The sequence below is a fragment of the Nilaparvata lugens genome, chromosome 8 (assembly GCF_014356525.2).
Source record: "Nilaparvata lugens isolate BPH chromosome 8, ASM1435652v1, whole genome shotgun sequence".
Taxonomy (NCBI): Eukaryota; Metazoa; Arthropoda; class Insecta; order Hemiptera; family Delphacidae; genus Nilaparvata; species Nilaparvata lugens.
The window spans coordinates 19,628,113-19,644,006 of NC_052511.1; the positions used below are offsets into that span (position 1 = coordinate 19,628,113).

Here is a 15,894-nt window from a genome sequence, read left to right on the forward strand (position 1 = left end):
TGTAGTTCCTTGTATTTCCAGTAGATAGCAGCACCAACTGTATATTGATCTCTGATGCTGCGCTATGGACCAAAAGTTCCAGGAAGTAGTGTGACGTCACACCTCCATTCATCTCCTTGTACTACGCCGGCTGCTTACTATTATCGTAGTACACTTGTACCGTTCTGTAAACATTGCGAAACCAATGCAAGGCATGATGTGCTTGTCTCTTATGAGACAATTTATTTGTGAAAGATCATTGCTGACAAGAGATTCAATTAAGAGTGTCATCATTCCTTTTAAAATATATTACTTTTTTGACTCATTTCTTTTTTAAAATGAAAGTGGATCTTACTATACCGATCATTGATTGGCAACATATTGTTGTAGATTAATTCTGTTACACCATCATGTTCCATGAATATTTGAAAGCCCCGTTCATGATAGCATGTGGGGAGGAGTCTAATAACTTTTGACAAGGTATATAGAAAATCAATATTAAAAGATATCGAAATGCCCAGTGTGTGAGATAATTTTTCATTATTTTTTGTATTTTCAATTTCCATGTAGAAGGCCATTAGTTATTACAAGTAGTTCACCTATTACTGATCCCAATAGTATTAGTAATGGGATTGTAACCTAATATTACACTAAATAGAACTCAAGCAGTAAGGCAAAAATCCATTACCCAAGCACAAATCAAGAACCTCATACTGCCACCACTTCAGTATGAAAAAATAGTTTTAAAAACTGCAGAAAATTTTTATTCGAATTGAGAATGTGTTACTGCTTGAAAGTTCGGAGAAAATTTACTGTTTGAAAGTGGATAATTACTTTATCCTATGAAGCTGTTCAGGAGCCTGATCCGAAATTATAATCCGTAATATTAATGAAAAGACTAGGATTGAAAGAAGAAATTAATTCCAAGCTCATTTTGTTAAATACTGTGAGACATAACTATATATTCCATTTTATTAAGCTTTACCATGGGAATAAAAAATAATCACTGTTAACAAAAAATCTCCCCACCCTCACAGCACAGACCCAGAAAGATATAAAACCTGACGTCCCCCAACACCATTTCCTAATTTTTCTTCTCAGTCAGAAAATCGAGTAGCACTGACAGGCAGACCAAGACAGAGAAAAGCCAGCCGAAAATTGGCAATACCGTTCAGAAACAGTAAACTCCCGCTGCTTTGCGGATCCTTTCTTCTACCCTTATGAGTCATTTTGCAACCCCCACCTCCACCCTACATCACTTTCACTCACCCACCCTTTGCGTAGCCAGCCCATAAAAAATCCCACAGAGGGTGATGTCATCATAGGATAGGGTAGGTGGTAGGAAGCAGTAGTATAGGGAAGTAGGGATGGCTGGTGGAAAACCGTGATAAGGGAAAGAGAGAGAAAGAGCAAAACGAAGAGGAAGTAAAAGAGGTGGGTGGTGGAGTGATCTAAATGGGGAGAAGGGTATAAGGGTATAGGGAGGGTAGCAGACAGTAGTGGGTAAACAAAAGATAAAGTGCAGCATAATCAGTACACTGGCCGAATGTTGGCTTAATGGCAAGTGGGAGTGTCATCATGCTATCAGTCCGAATAGCTTTGCTGAGTCGAGGAATTCCTGCAGTCCTGCAGTGAATGGAAGATAGAAACAAAGATCCATAAAATGAGAGGATAAAAAACAGGTATCGATGATAAGGGGTGGATCATAGTTCTCATGTCTCAAGGCTTCAACTAACGACTGCTGTCAGGCATCCGGGACGACGCCCTAACGTGTCCATGATAAAAACTATGTTGACCGAGCGAAGTGAGGTCTAAGATTCAAGTCGATGGTTTGGCAATTCTCTTAATGTTTAAATAATTGTTTATATGTTTATATGTTGCGCATTTACGGCGAAACGCGGTTATAGATTTTCATGAAATTTGATATTTATGTTCCTTTTTTAATTGCCCGTCGACGTATATACAAGGTTTTTGGAAATTTTGCATTTCAAGGATAATATAAAAGGAAAAAGGAGCCTCCTTCATACGCCAATATTAGAGTAAAAATAAGACTATAAAAAATTATTCATCATAAATCAGCTGACAAGTGATTATACAGCTGTGTGGTGAAGCCAGTCTATAGCTGCGTACACATATTCGTGCTTCCAACCCGCACCGAGCACGCTCCTCCCTCGTACCGCCCTCGTACCACCATCGAACCACAGTCGCACCGCCCACGCACCCATCATTATCGTTACGGAAGATGTTAGATCTTCTCGCGTTCCCCGGTCGAACCACTGTTGCTCCCCGGTCGCTCTGCTGGAGTGACGTTTGGTTGCGGAGCAGAGCGACAGTCTGTACGCACCTTATTGCTGTATCAATTTTAATAACGGCAAGGAAAGTTGTGTGAGTGTGCCACACCAGATATTTTCTTTAAAATTCGCTGTATTCATCAAAACCAGTATCGAGTATCGATGTATAACTACATGTTCAAGCTTGTAAGATTCGGTTATTGAAGTCTCAATATGTTTCTTATCGAACCACAATGATCCAATTAGATTAGTTACATTCAATTAGTGTGGCTTATCAGTTCTCTTGAGAATGTTATAGAATGATGAATTTATGAGTGAATTTTGTTTATGTTTAAACTTGTTAAATATCGTTGGAAAATGCAAGTCTCCGTGTAAATAATGATTCGTTCAATAGAATTATTATGAATAATTATAATTAATATAAATTATAATCAAATTCATAAGATTTCCATTCAAGTATCTCTTCTGCACATCATATATATTTCAAACAAATTATAGATTTCACAAAATCTTCCCCCAATGTGGAATCTTTTCCTTGAATTCTCTTAGAATAGATATTCTTACAAGGACTTTTTCTCAATAATAATTAATACTGAGGTTGATGCCCACATAAGCTCTTAGGCTTGTGCGTGGGTAAAGAGTGAGAGGGATGATGATGATGACTACTTTTTAGGTAGTCGGAACCGACGATTATCGTCTCCTCCGAAAGGCTGTATCTATGTGATTATGCTGAGGTCAAAAACTTTTTGCCCCGGTCGAGATTCGAACTCGGGTTCTCTTGATTATTATTCTTTCTTACACTGTTATAAAGTACTTGATGAAATAATAATTGACGAATATCCAAGTCACATCATTCTGCACAGCTGAGATGATTGTGAGATTGTAATGAAAGTTATGACCCTTGTTTGATGAATGGATTATTCATTTATTTTATTTATATATTTATTTATTCATTTATTTATTTATTTATCGTACAAAATACAATCAACATAATATAATTATGTCATACTATATTTATAACATTCATAATTATTTCTAGGGCTCTTGCTTTCAAATCACTTTTCAACTTTCAAAGCTTCATTTCGAAAGTGATCTCTCCCAACTCATATCACATTCATAATACGCCCATAATAAGGTATGACAGTCTCTATAAAAACAACTTATAAAATTTAGTACATTACTCCTCATTGAAATTAGTCCATAAACCAGCCAGAATGAAGTTCAATGTAATATATTATTATCCAGGCTCGTGCTACATCTGCCTTATCTTTTCAAAATGGATCCACTCCAACCTACCCTTAGCAATTCGGTGACATTCAATCTCTTCTCATCATTATTATGGCTCTCTTTTCACTCTTTCCCTCCCTCACACTTATTCTCTCTCTCTTTCTCTCTCGCTCTATCTCTCACTCTCTTTCAAAATCTCTTTCTCTTTACCATACTCTCTCTCACTCATTTTCCATCTTGATCTATTTATCTCTCTTCTCATCTTCTTGTTTCAATCTGCACTCTCACTCACTCCGTCTCTGACTCACTTATCCTCTCTCACTCACTCTCTCTCTCTCTTTTCGTGCGTGCCTCGGCAGGAGGGCCTAAGCTCTATTTACATTGGCTTTTGAATAAATAGGTGCATTCTTATTTATGTTTGCAGTGGCAGCATGCATTAGGGCGATTACCGCCCGCGGCATATGTAAATAAATAATTGCACTGCTGCCGAAACACTTGAAATTGACTACCAACGGAGTTCAAGTCGATTCAAGCTCAGCTGGAAACCTTGGTAATCAATAATTGGTGGGAATATTGGAATACTGAAAATTTAAAATAATATTGTGCATTTGGAATAGTCTATATTGAAATGGTTGGTGGAGTATTGAGAAGCCATGGTTTGGAAATGTATAATGATTGGTTCTCGGTAGTTTCAAAATCTATAATATAATAATAGAAAGAATTAGCTTATTCACTTATGGGATAGGAAATTCATGAATGAACTACTGGACTGATCAACTTGAAATTTTGTATATAGATTCTCAACTTACTTACTTATAGGCCTATTTTATGTTCTTCAAGATTCCATTACTGGTAAGTCAAGTTTGTAATTGGACCCTTGCGGATCACGGGTTTACCTGCTGGTTGTCTATAAATTCGTAGTTTTCACCTCAACTGCAATTATTTTTACATGTTTAATTTTCTCAAATATTGATTTTATCACAATATTCTATCCATGATTAGGCTATAATATTTTTCTAATTCCAGATAGTCTACCTCACGCAATTTTCACTTTTTTTGAAATTTAGACTTATGCAATTTAATGATTTTTTTAAAAACTCCTATACAAGCATTTTTATTATAATCGCCCTCCAATGCTTGTACAGTGTGTGCACACCAGCTGAATATCCCACCTTAAGATGTTCCAGTTCTACAATACTTCTAAATTTTATAAAACATACAGAGCCCGGTTGCACAAAAGCATGTTTATCGTTAATCAATGTCACGAGAACCAATAAAGGAAGGCTCTTTAATAGAAAGGGCTTCTCTGATTGGTTCTTGTAACTTTTAATCACAATTGGTTTTCAACAGGATTTCGTGCAACCGGGCTACAGAGATCGAAAAAATTGTATCCAAATCATTTCCAATTGATTGAATTTTGTTTTGTTAAGTTTTTCTACTGTAGGAAAAATAATTCAATTTTCATTTTTTCACTCACACAAGACTTTTACATGCTATGTATCTTGAACCAGGATATTGTAATGTAACTTATGTAGCTATCCAAGTCTTATTCTTATCTTCCATTCTCAAATGACTACCAAATATTCATGCAACAAAAACTAGAGCTCCAGAGAGAACACCATACATGAAAGAATGAACATCATTCTCATTCTTCCACTGACAGTAGGCTATCAAAATCAGTGCAGTTGCGAAAGCTCTCAGATCTCCACACTATTCCCACTGATATCAGCACAAGCAGAATTCCCGACCACGTTGCTAAGCACCCCGCTCCCTGCTGACCCCTCAATGGATCTCCCCTCTACGCGCATGCGTACTACACAAAAACGTGTTCAACGGGGACTTGGGTTCGTTCAGTCGGCTTCTGCTCGTATCAATAGTTGTCCATTCCAAAACGTAACCTCACCAACGAACTGACAGTACGATAGTGCCGTGCTAACGGTGTGGTACCAGTACAGTGAACTCGTGTTTGACCGCGAATTTGTACGTGAAAGAAGCTAGGCCTACACTAGTGTAAAATAGTGAATACTTCGTGAATAAAGCGTACAGTGAGGTGTGTCTGGTTGTGGAGGTGTAGCAGTGTGCAATGTCAACTTAACCTCCCTGATTCTTATCAAAATCTGCATTGTTTTGATATAGATTTGTCATATTATTCTGTGTGCATGACATGTACAAATGAAAACTAGTGATTGTGTTAGAAGAGTTCAAGAGTGTGTCACAATATTATAAATCTACACATCAGTACAATGTCAACTTAACATCCAAGATGCTTATCAGCATAATCGGCATTGTTTTGATAGTGGTTTAGCACATGTGTTTCTTGTGAGTTCAATATATTGCAAAAGTTAATATTTCTTGTGAATCAATCTATAAACCTCCCTTGAGTCTTATCAGATTCTGCATTGTTTTGGAAAGTGTTTCAGTTTATGTCGAGTGATTGTGGTGGAATTGCTTTGTCATATCTTGGAATTAGTAATCGAATTGGAGTGACAGTTCATCGTTTTCACTAGAAGGTGAGTTGTTTGTAGCACTATTCATTTATGAAGAAGTACCGGCTGATAACAATAGTATTTCATCTGTGGTACCAGTAGATATGATAATATGGTATCTGTTGAGATATTACTATACACAATGTTATATTCCCATCCAATTATAAGGTGATTTATATAGAATCAAGAATTATTGATTTCCAATTGGTTCTTTACATCATGATTAAAATACAAGATAAAGAAATTTTGTTGAGGACTCATTGGAAGCTGTTGAGAAAATAATTAAAATCACTTTCAAATGTGAGTTGATGCTTGAAGCTCAAATTCTTAATATAACGATGTTAAATTCTCATTCAATCATTATGCAATTTATATATTATCCAAAATTGATTTTCAATCGGTTCTTTACATCATTACATATAGAGATATACAGGATAACATAGAGATTGATATAGATCATACACGATGGAGAAATTGAATTGGGGACCATTTTGGAAGCTGTTGAGAGTATAATTGAAATCATTTTCAAACGTGAGTTGGAGTTTAAAGTTCAAATGTTGCATGACAATCAATACCATTTTCGAATTGTATAAGAGGGTGATTTTTTCTGTGCTTTCTACAATCATTTCCGTCAGTATTCATGTACAGAGAGTATTTAGGTCTAAAGATTAAAACAATTTAAATCTCTCTAAACTTCACAATAGCTATAGTATTTAAGTCAATGAAGGTCGTTGCCAAAAATAGGCAATCCAGTAGTCTTCAAAAAATGTTCTTTTTCAAGAAATAATGATGCTATTCATTCTCATTGAAGGTATAGTAATTAGAGCAGAACACTTATGACAAGCTTAAAAGCATAGATAGCAGGCTATATAGTAAGATTCACATTATAATGGCAGTGAATGAAGATAGGAGAGCAGCGTTGCCGATTGTCTGCCTTGATTAATTATATTTCTACATTGTTAAAAACGGATTTGGTAGCGTTGTAGAGCTAGAAAAGGATAGCGCTATCAGCTTTGTCGAATGTTAGACACGGATTTCAACACCAATTTCAATCAAATACTGCCATTATATCGTGGACCTTACTATAACATCGTTGTTCAGTTCCGAGGTCAAATTATTCAGCTGAAAATTGGGTCTTCTCTATTTCGCCTCTAGAAAATTACACCAAAACTCATGAAGCATGGAATGGATTAGCCTTCTATAGCAGTATTCTGGATGCAAGTTTCAGAAAAAATAATCATACATTGCTGGAAGACAAGTAAAAGACATCCAAAATTACTGTGGTTATTGAGAGTACGTGATTGTGATCTGCAACAAGAAGTAGTCTATTTCTGTGTTGGATGCTATTCACGTTTTTCTCATAGAACTAGGAAAGAAAGTATTGTTTTACAATGCTGGATCAGATAACTGTAGTCAGCCACAACGTTTCAACAATGGTCTCAGTAACATGGTCTTGGGAATAAATATATTTTTCTTCAAAGAATGGAAATATATGTAGCCCTATCGGTTGAGAACCAGGAAAGAATACAAATCATAATAAATATATTTGGAAATATTCCCAATAATCTGCTCGAAATCATCGATGAATGTGTAATTTGAGAAATTTTCAATCCTCCAGTTGCTGCTGAGATGTACTGATAGGCTTTGGAGCAGAGACTAGATTAATTTATTGACTGATCAGGGAAAAGTAGACGAAGTAGGAATTATGTTTGTGGAGTTGCACAACGCTCAGTAACTACTGATATCTACCGGTAGACTTCAGAACTGGATCTGGAACAATTTTTGACCAATCAGGAAAAAGTAGGTTTGATGTCTTGCGATCTGAGCAGTTTCACATCATTTACAATGACTACAAAAAATTATTCCAATAAATGGTTTCTGCAACATCATCCAGTAACAGCTGCCATCTATTGACACAATTTGAAACTGGGTTTTGTTCAACAGTTGGCCAATCAGGAAAGATGATAGGCGGTGTTAAGAAATGACCAATCAGGAGACAGTATAGCAGGAGGTCGAACGTGACATTAAAGACTGGTTTCAAACTGAATCTTTAATTTTATTTTATTCTGAAATTATTATTATCTTATTTTCTGAAATTGGATTTTACTGAAAGATCTATTTTATTCAATTATTTATTTACATCAATAGAAAAACTACAACATATAAAGGCTTACAGCGTTATGTCAAAACAAGCCTCATGAAAATCAATTGTTTACACAAACATAAACTGAATTAATAAGAAAGAAAGATAATTAATTGAATCTCTTCCGTTGTTTTCAGTTTTAATTGTCCTCTATTTTTGTAAATTGTAGCTCATTCTTTCCCTATCACTTTTCTTTTATCTTTCCTTCTAAAATCATAGTTTTCATTAGCGAACCTGTTCACCCAAATTACTCCCATTTTTCGTGGATGAAACGAAAAAGGACAGTTTAGATCATCATTCCTGTTGTCAGAGATTATTGGATGAAAAAGGATTGAGAGAAATACAGATAAACAGAAAACAAGTATCAGTTTGAAACGAATTGAGAGAGAATAAAAAGATATATTTCATATGATGTGCTTGAATCTAGGACAAGATGAACGAAAAGTTGTTAATTAATGCTAGAAATATAGCTTGAACCATTTATAAATGAGTTATCGATAGTTCTTTCAAAAGTTTGTTGAACCCTAACGAGTCTTGCAGACTCTCTTGAAACACTCAAAGTGTTGCCTTGATTTTGTCTGCAATCAATAAGAAGCGAGTTTGTAGAGGAAATCAAATTGTATTCTAATTGAACTAGTCAAGAAGGGGTGAGACAGGTGCTGGGTGCGGTGGAGAGGGGTGGGTGGGACTGGGGTGCAATTAACTGGTACAATCCCAGCCGAAAGTTTCCGTTCCGCAAACTAATTTCCAGCAGTTGGTGGTGTTGAGTTTAACTGAGTCATCAGGTAATTGGTCCACTTTCCCCACTGTGGCTGCAATTTCCCCGACTGGTGTCTAGTCGAATAATTTGATGAAAATACTAGAAATTGAGATATATAATTGTCACCAAGATAAAATTTTCGCCTATGATAGGATAATTTATTTATAATATTTGACAAGTCAGAAGCAATTGAAAATAATAAATAAGGATGAGATTCCTCAGTAATATTTAGCTGATATCTAGTTTCTAGTAGAATGATTCCATTGCTGGTATACTTGAACTTTAATAAAAATTGTCAACTACAGTAGATTCAATAATCTTGGACTCTGGCTCTCTGATCATCATCGATTAAAACTTCCAATATGATTATGCCAATCCATTTTTTGTTAATGAAACAATTTGATACCGCCATATCGAACTCTATAATATCATACTGAGTTTTGTTTCAATCTCTAATCGAGACATTGATGATGAAAAACTCACATACGTTATCAGGATTTGGCTGTAGTTTGTCACGTAACATGATCACAAAACTATCAACTGATAAAATGGATCCAATATACAGGAATGATATGAACTATAAAGATAAGGGAACTCTATTTTGAAACTATAACATTACTATCAAGATAAGTGGAAAGCTTCATTAATGCAATAATTGAACTTCTCAAATGAAATCACAATCCACTTGCCAACAAGTATTCACAAATATAGGCCAGGTCATGAAAAAGCACAACATTATTGTTGTAATAACATATCATCACATCTTGAAAATCATTCATATCAAAGCAGAAAAAATTATTGTTGTTTTAAAAACTGTTTTCTTATTAATCCTTGTTTCTAAATTTTGAATCCCTAAAAGAAGAGTTTATTTTGTCATCTTCATCAATCTACCCCATCAACAAAAGAAAGGAGGTGAAAACACTATGTGCCGGTTGCACAAAAGCGTGTTCAATTTTAACCCTGATTAATTTCATGAGACCAGATCAGGGAAGCCGTCTTTTCTAAAAGGCCTTTTCTGATTGGTTCTCGTGAAATTAATCACGGGCCTATGTTTTATGTTTTATTTCCTTTGAAGAAACATACAAACCAAAAATGACAATTCTAGTTCAGAGTACAATAACTAGTGACCCCTGGGTTGAAGAGCTCGCTCATGCACTGTTGTATTGGTCTCTGAAATCCGAAACTTGTAATTATAAAGAGTTGGTGAGAATTATTATGGATTCAGCTAGATATTTCTTTAACAGGCATGATATGACAGTAGATTCCATGGGGATCATAATTATGTTGTTTCATCCATATCTCATAATATCTTCATTCACTACAGCAGAGTCAAAAACTCATGTAAAAAGAGTTGTCGGAAGTCTGAAAGGTTTTGTATCGTTGGAGGGTTTTCCATTTTCCTAGGTTTTCTCAAAACTTTTTATACATGAAAAATGAGAGCACGAAGTTTTCCCATTTACATGAGGCGGAGCGCGGAGATGTCAAATTTCCACAATCTATCTGATCACGATTTTGGAAATTGAATTCCAACTGATTGAATTCAGCTCGTGGTCTCCTGGCAACCGCCAACCAAAATCACATAATCTTCGATTGGTTTTCAGCTTGAGGCTTTGTAGGAAATTGGAATCTCCTGACCCAAATTTATAGTTCTTCCTCTTTGTAAAATACGTGAGCATTTTCAAAAAATTATTCAATGCAATAAAAAATCCAATAGAAATCCAAGTAGGTAACCCTTTTTTAAAATTTACTGGGTAATGGCATCATGGCCGAAACATGTCGTAAGTAAACAATTTTAACCTCTTCACTCCTAAAAAGTGAAGAAGCGTACTTGGATTTTTATTTTTTATTTCTATTCAAGTGTAGCTCTGACGAGAAAATACAATTATTCAATTTGAGGATATAATGAATATTATAGTAAATTCAATAATAGTATCATCACCACTCATTTATCATGATCAGAAAGAAGTATGAATTAAGTTAACCTCTTTTTTCTCAATGTTTTCATGGAAATTCAGTACTCCTGATAAAAACTACATGGATAAGAATTTATGAGGCTTTTTTAAGTATTCCCACAAACATAAATCATTGAAGTGATTGGTATAGTAGCTTCCGCCACAACCCGAAACTAATTCTCCTAGCATTTTATGAAAAACTTTGTCAAAGAGTAGGAGTATGTTCGTTTATAGAACTTCCAAGTGCAAATGCGCACCACAATGTGAGTATGTTTTCTATTTGAGAAGTTGTGTTGAAAAAATCATGGAATATACTCTTATACGTTTCAAATGTACTGAATTCGAGTCAATGTAAGTTTCAGTAATATTTCATAATTTCAGAAAAGAACATGTAGGCTACAACTGTTCAAAGTTGCATCACAATAAATCCAGGCTACAGAATTCTCTGAGACACAACTTGAAATTCTATCGTGGAACGTGATATCTTTATTATGCAATCTGATTCATTTTTCATTGTCACTTTGTTGAATATTCAGTATCAAAATCATCCTTGGTTTGTTGGAAAATGTTACTAGCGAGAGCTCTTGTATAGGAAGATCGAATAGATAAATACATAGAGAGAAAGAGAAATAATTCTCTAATACAAGAGCCATCTCGGAACGTTACGATATTGAGGTTGTTGATAACGTTCTTATTATTCAGTAATGCAAACACAACTCCGTATTTGAGTGCTAGGTGAGAGGAATTTCGTTATCAATTTGAATTTCAATCTTTTTAAATTCAAAATTTCTTGTTTCAAGTGTTTGGTCAGAAAATTAGACAACATTTTATAGAGTGGAGGAAACATAATCAATTTTCTGGACTATTCAATGAATCAAACTTCGGGGGGACAGCTTTGGGCTTTGCCTGTTGATCCTCCACCAAATTTTCTGAAACAATAATTGTTTATCATTGAATCAATAAAAGAAATGAAAGGATATTTCTCGTACATTGTGGTGTGGACAACTCCACTGACACTCTAGAATTTTCTGTAAACGATTGAGTATGTAGGCTACACCTTCACTGAAGAGGAAAGTGGAAAAATTTCAAATGGAGTAATTTGATAACTGAGACAAACAGCAGATAACTCCATCAAACCATAATTGAGTTTCAGAATTTCAAATGGCACCTCCTTCACTGCAAAAGCATTTAATATTGATGGGGCACATGTGATGCATTGTACTATCAATTCCCCTGAGTCTCCCATTTGCTACAGTGAGATTCATCTCGCATTGTCAGCATTTAGTACAGCAGCAACGCTACTCATTCAACCAATGCTGTTAGTTTCAAGTGAATTCCATTGAAGCTGTCCTGCGTTTAATGTTCAATGAAGGGAAATGCAATTTGATTCACCCCATACCGTTATTTAGCAGGGTGATGCGTGTTGGCAAAGACAAAATCGGACCGAACACTCATGCACAGCTCACAATATCGATTTGCAATTAGGACCAGAGTGGCCCTTCACACGTATTGTTCGGTTGACCATGCTGGTGCCAAAGAATGGTGCCCATTGAATTCTGAAACTTTCATTGTTTTTGTGTGGCCTAATCATCGTTTCACGAAATTTATCAGGACTAAATAGGCGTTGAATTTCAAAAGCTGTATTGTTTCTGTGTGGCCCAATCATGATCTGTGATTTTCTGCGTCAAACTTATTCTCCTGTTTCTGCTCACTTGGTGATTATGCTTCAAGTCACTGCAATTATTTTGTTATGATATGCTTGTTACAGACCATTCTAACTATGATAAAATGTCATTATCATCGATTATTCATATTGTTAGGGCTCCTTCTTAGAACTTATTTGTGTTGAACGGGAGCAGTTGAAAGTGGGATGTACACACACTGAACAAGAATCATCTAATCCTTTTACTTTTGTTTAATTCCAACAACTAGTTTGTTTGTTAATTCATTCAGTGTATGCATACAGTCAGATATCTCCGTTTCCCATGACATCTAAATTGAGTAAAATTTGCCCATGATTTGATACTAAATCACCAACATGAGTTGGATAAATGCAAGTTTTGTCTGAATTGGGATGAAATCAACGTCAATTTTCAGGATTATTTGATAATAGACTGGAACTGGGAATCAGGCTACGCGAGAAGCATAATAATTCAATAATACCCCAACATAATGAAGATAAAATACTCGTATTTGGACACTTGATTGTAGCCTATCGTATGCTAGAAACCTCTCAACCGAAGATTCGGCGCCGATTCTATCAACGAAAGTCCTCAATAAAGTATGAAGAAGCCTTCATCCATGATTATCAATATGAAGCACACACTCCCTTCGCAAAACAATAGATTTCCTCTCCACCTTGTTTCTCAAACTTTCACCCTTCTATAACCAACACATGACAAAGATGATGGGGGAGCTTTACGAAGGATAAGAAGCTGTATATGAGTAAAACAGACCCCAGTCAACGTAATATATCCATACATACCATCACACATAGCAAAATTCTTTTATATATATCATGTCATTTATGCACATGACGTTTCCAAATCCATACCGTTTGTAAATATTGATATTTCAGGATCCCATTTATAAAGCGTTATGAATAAATGAAGCTTTTATACCTGTATACGATACAAGTATAGATATAGAGGTTCTGTATTGTTTGAGGGATATGACACGACACCCGATACAAGACAAGTGTAGATGCACATACGTCGCCTAAAAAGGAATCGATAATCCACAAGCTGGCAGGAAAACACTTCCTTCTCCTCCCTCGGGACTTCCGTATCCTGAAGGAATCAGCAGAATGTAGTCCTCCATTTGCCATAAAACTGACTTTACGATCGCCTGGCTTCCCTGGGGAGAATCCTGCAAAATATCTGTGGGAGATCGTCTTTTTCTGACGTTTTGACTGCAGTGAGTTTGGTGTGAAGTGATGGGTGGAGATGTAGAATATTAACCGCTTTTGTTTTGGATGTTTCAAGGTGGCAGATGATTATTGTGAAAAACGCTCTCGCTACAATAATGATAGCACTTTCAGAAATGAAGACCACTACTTAGAAATACTAAGAAGTGACCAATAATACATTTGAAAGAATACAATAGGAATATTATGTACATTTCTGTTCTTAATTTACTAAAACTGAATACAGTAGCTCAATAGTATAAAGAATAATAACTTTCTTCAGCAGTCACAGCATCTAGTTAAATCAGTATTTGTGTGGGAATCGGAAACCAGTGAATACCGTATTGTGAATTTGATTAAATTATGAACATTATTTCATCCAAACCATTATAATTATCCGAGAAAAGAAATGCTATTGAAATTCCTGTTAGAATTTATTAAAGTCTATATGCAAATATTCTATACAAATAATAAATTGAAATATAAACATATTGAAACTCTGATATCAGACCAATATTATAAATTCATCAATATTTTCTCTCAGTACCATTCCAATGGTTGAGTGAAAATTAGTATCAGTGAACAATAGCACTACTTTTGAGGCTAACTTTCCTGCAGAACCCATCCCAGATCCTACTCAAACTATCCTGCTCTCTGCCTCAAAGTTTTAATAAATAATTGATTGAGCCAGAAGGTTTCCGTGACAGTCACTAGTTAGCAGAATGTCCAGTGCGGCATTTTTTTCGAGTCATGGCAGCTAATCCAGAGGTTTGTCTGTCAGGAAGGAAATTCTAGAAAAAACTGCTCTAACTTTGTTATAAACCAACTTCCTGACCTCTTTTTCTACCGGTAATAAGTCGATGTCAAGCACAGTTCAGTGACCCTACTTTTTGGGGCATAGATTATTCATTCAACTAGCCGTGATGTTGACCTCACTGAGTATATATATCTACATAGAATGTGTAGTAGATAGATATGTACTATATCCACAATATAGGCCCTAACGTCATGCTATGTTGCAACGGGCTTATAATAAAACAGCGAAAGATTGTCATGCAATAGTGGGACTCCTCGATTCAACTCCCCCAAAAGGGGGGCTTCCTCCACCCTCTTCTAATATTATGAGGAGGGGTAGTCAGCCGACCCAAGGCAGCAGTGGGGCCCCTTCCGAATTCAGTGCCTCCAGACCGTGACTATCATTCTAATGAGTTGCAGTGTGACTATGAACTGTGACTGCAAAAGCACACTACGTTCCTTTGACGTGTTGTCATACTCTTGGCAGTTGTATGATTGAAGGGTGGGGCGTATTGAGGTCAATAACAATAATTGTCACAGATAGGATTGGGAGTTGACAGGATTTTTTTAGTTCTTGATGTAGTTGGAGTTATAACAAAGAATAAAGAATGAAGTATCGCAGATTGTAAGTAATATCACTAACAGTTAATCATATGCAATATGATTGATACTTGTTTTAAGAAGACTTCGTAGTTCAATTTTAATTGAAAAAACAACAAAGATCGTAGCATCAAAACTTATGAATTGATTGACAGTGTTCAATTATCAATCTAGAACATTGATAGTTGAGAATGAAGTTTCTATGAAGAGTATCATTAAGCGAATCTTACACAATGAAATCAAATGAAACATGAATCCTGGTGGTTCGGAACCCACTTTGGGCTGGAGGTCGCTCTCTCATTATCATCATCCGTCTTACTACCCACACACAAGACGGAAGCTCAAGTTGACATCACCCACAGAAAAAAATCAAATAAAATGTGAAGAAAACTTCATAGGCAGTATTTGTGATCGATTGTTAGAGCGAAAGCGAAACTTGACAAAGTTTGGCTTTGTAGCCTAGCAACCATGTACTAGAATCATATTGGTTAATTGATGTTATTGGTTGACAATTAAGAATATTTGATGACTGATGAGATCAATATTCAGATAAGTTTTGAATAAAGGATAATTGATAAGTACAGTTATTTTTGCCTTATAATATTACTTCTAATTTTACTTTCAAATTATTCAAATCAGTTCAAATATTTATTGTTCTACAGTTTTTCGTCATAGAGTGATTTGATGCAGTTCTTGACACTTTCTACAAAGACTTGATCATTTCAAGAGATCGTCTTCTCAGATAATTTTGTCTTT

At 35.5% G+C, this 15,894-nt stretch overlaps 1 protein-coding gene across 1 annotated transcript in view; it reads left to right on the plus strand.

The window, feature by feature from the left end:
• Positions 1-5,388: 5,388 nt before the first annotated feature.
• LOC111044541 (rhomboid-related protein 2) overlaps positions 5,389-15,894 on the plus strand; it is a 127,756-nt gene continuing 117,250 nt past the window's right edge. The window contains 1 exon segment of the mRNA XM_039434205.1: positions 5,389-6,007. The gene's annotated coding sequence lies outside the window, so the exon portion shown is untranslated.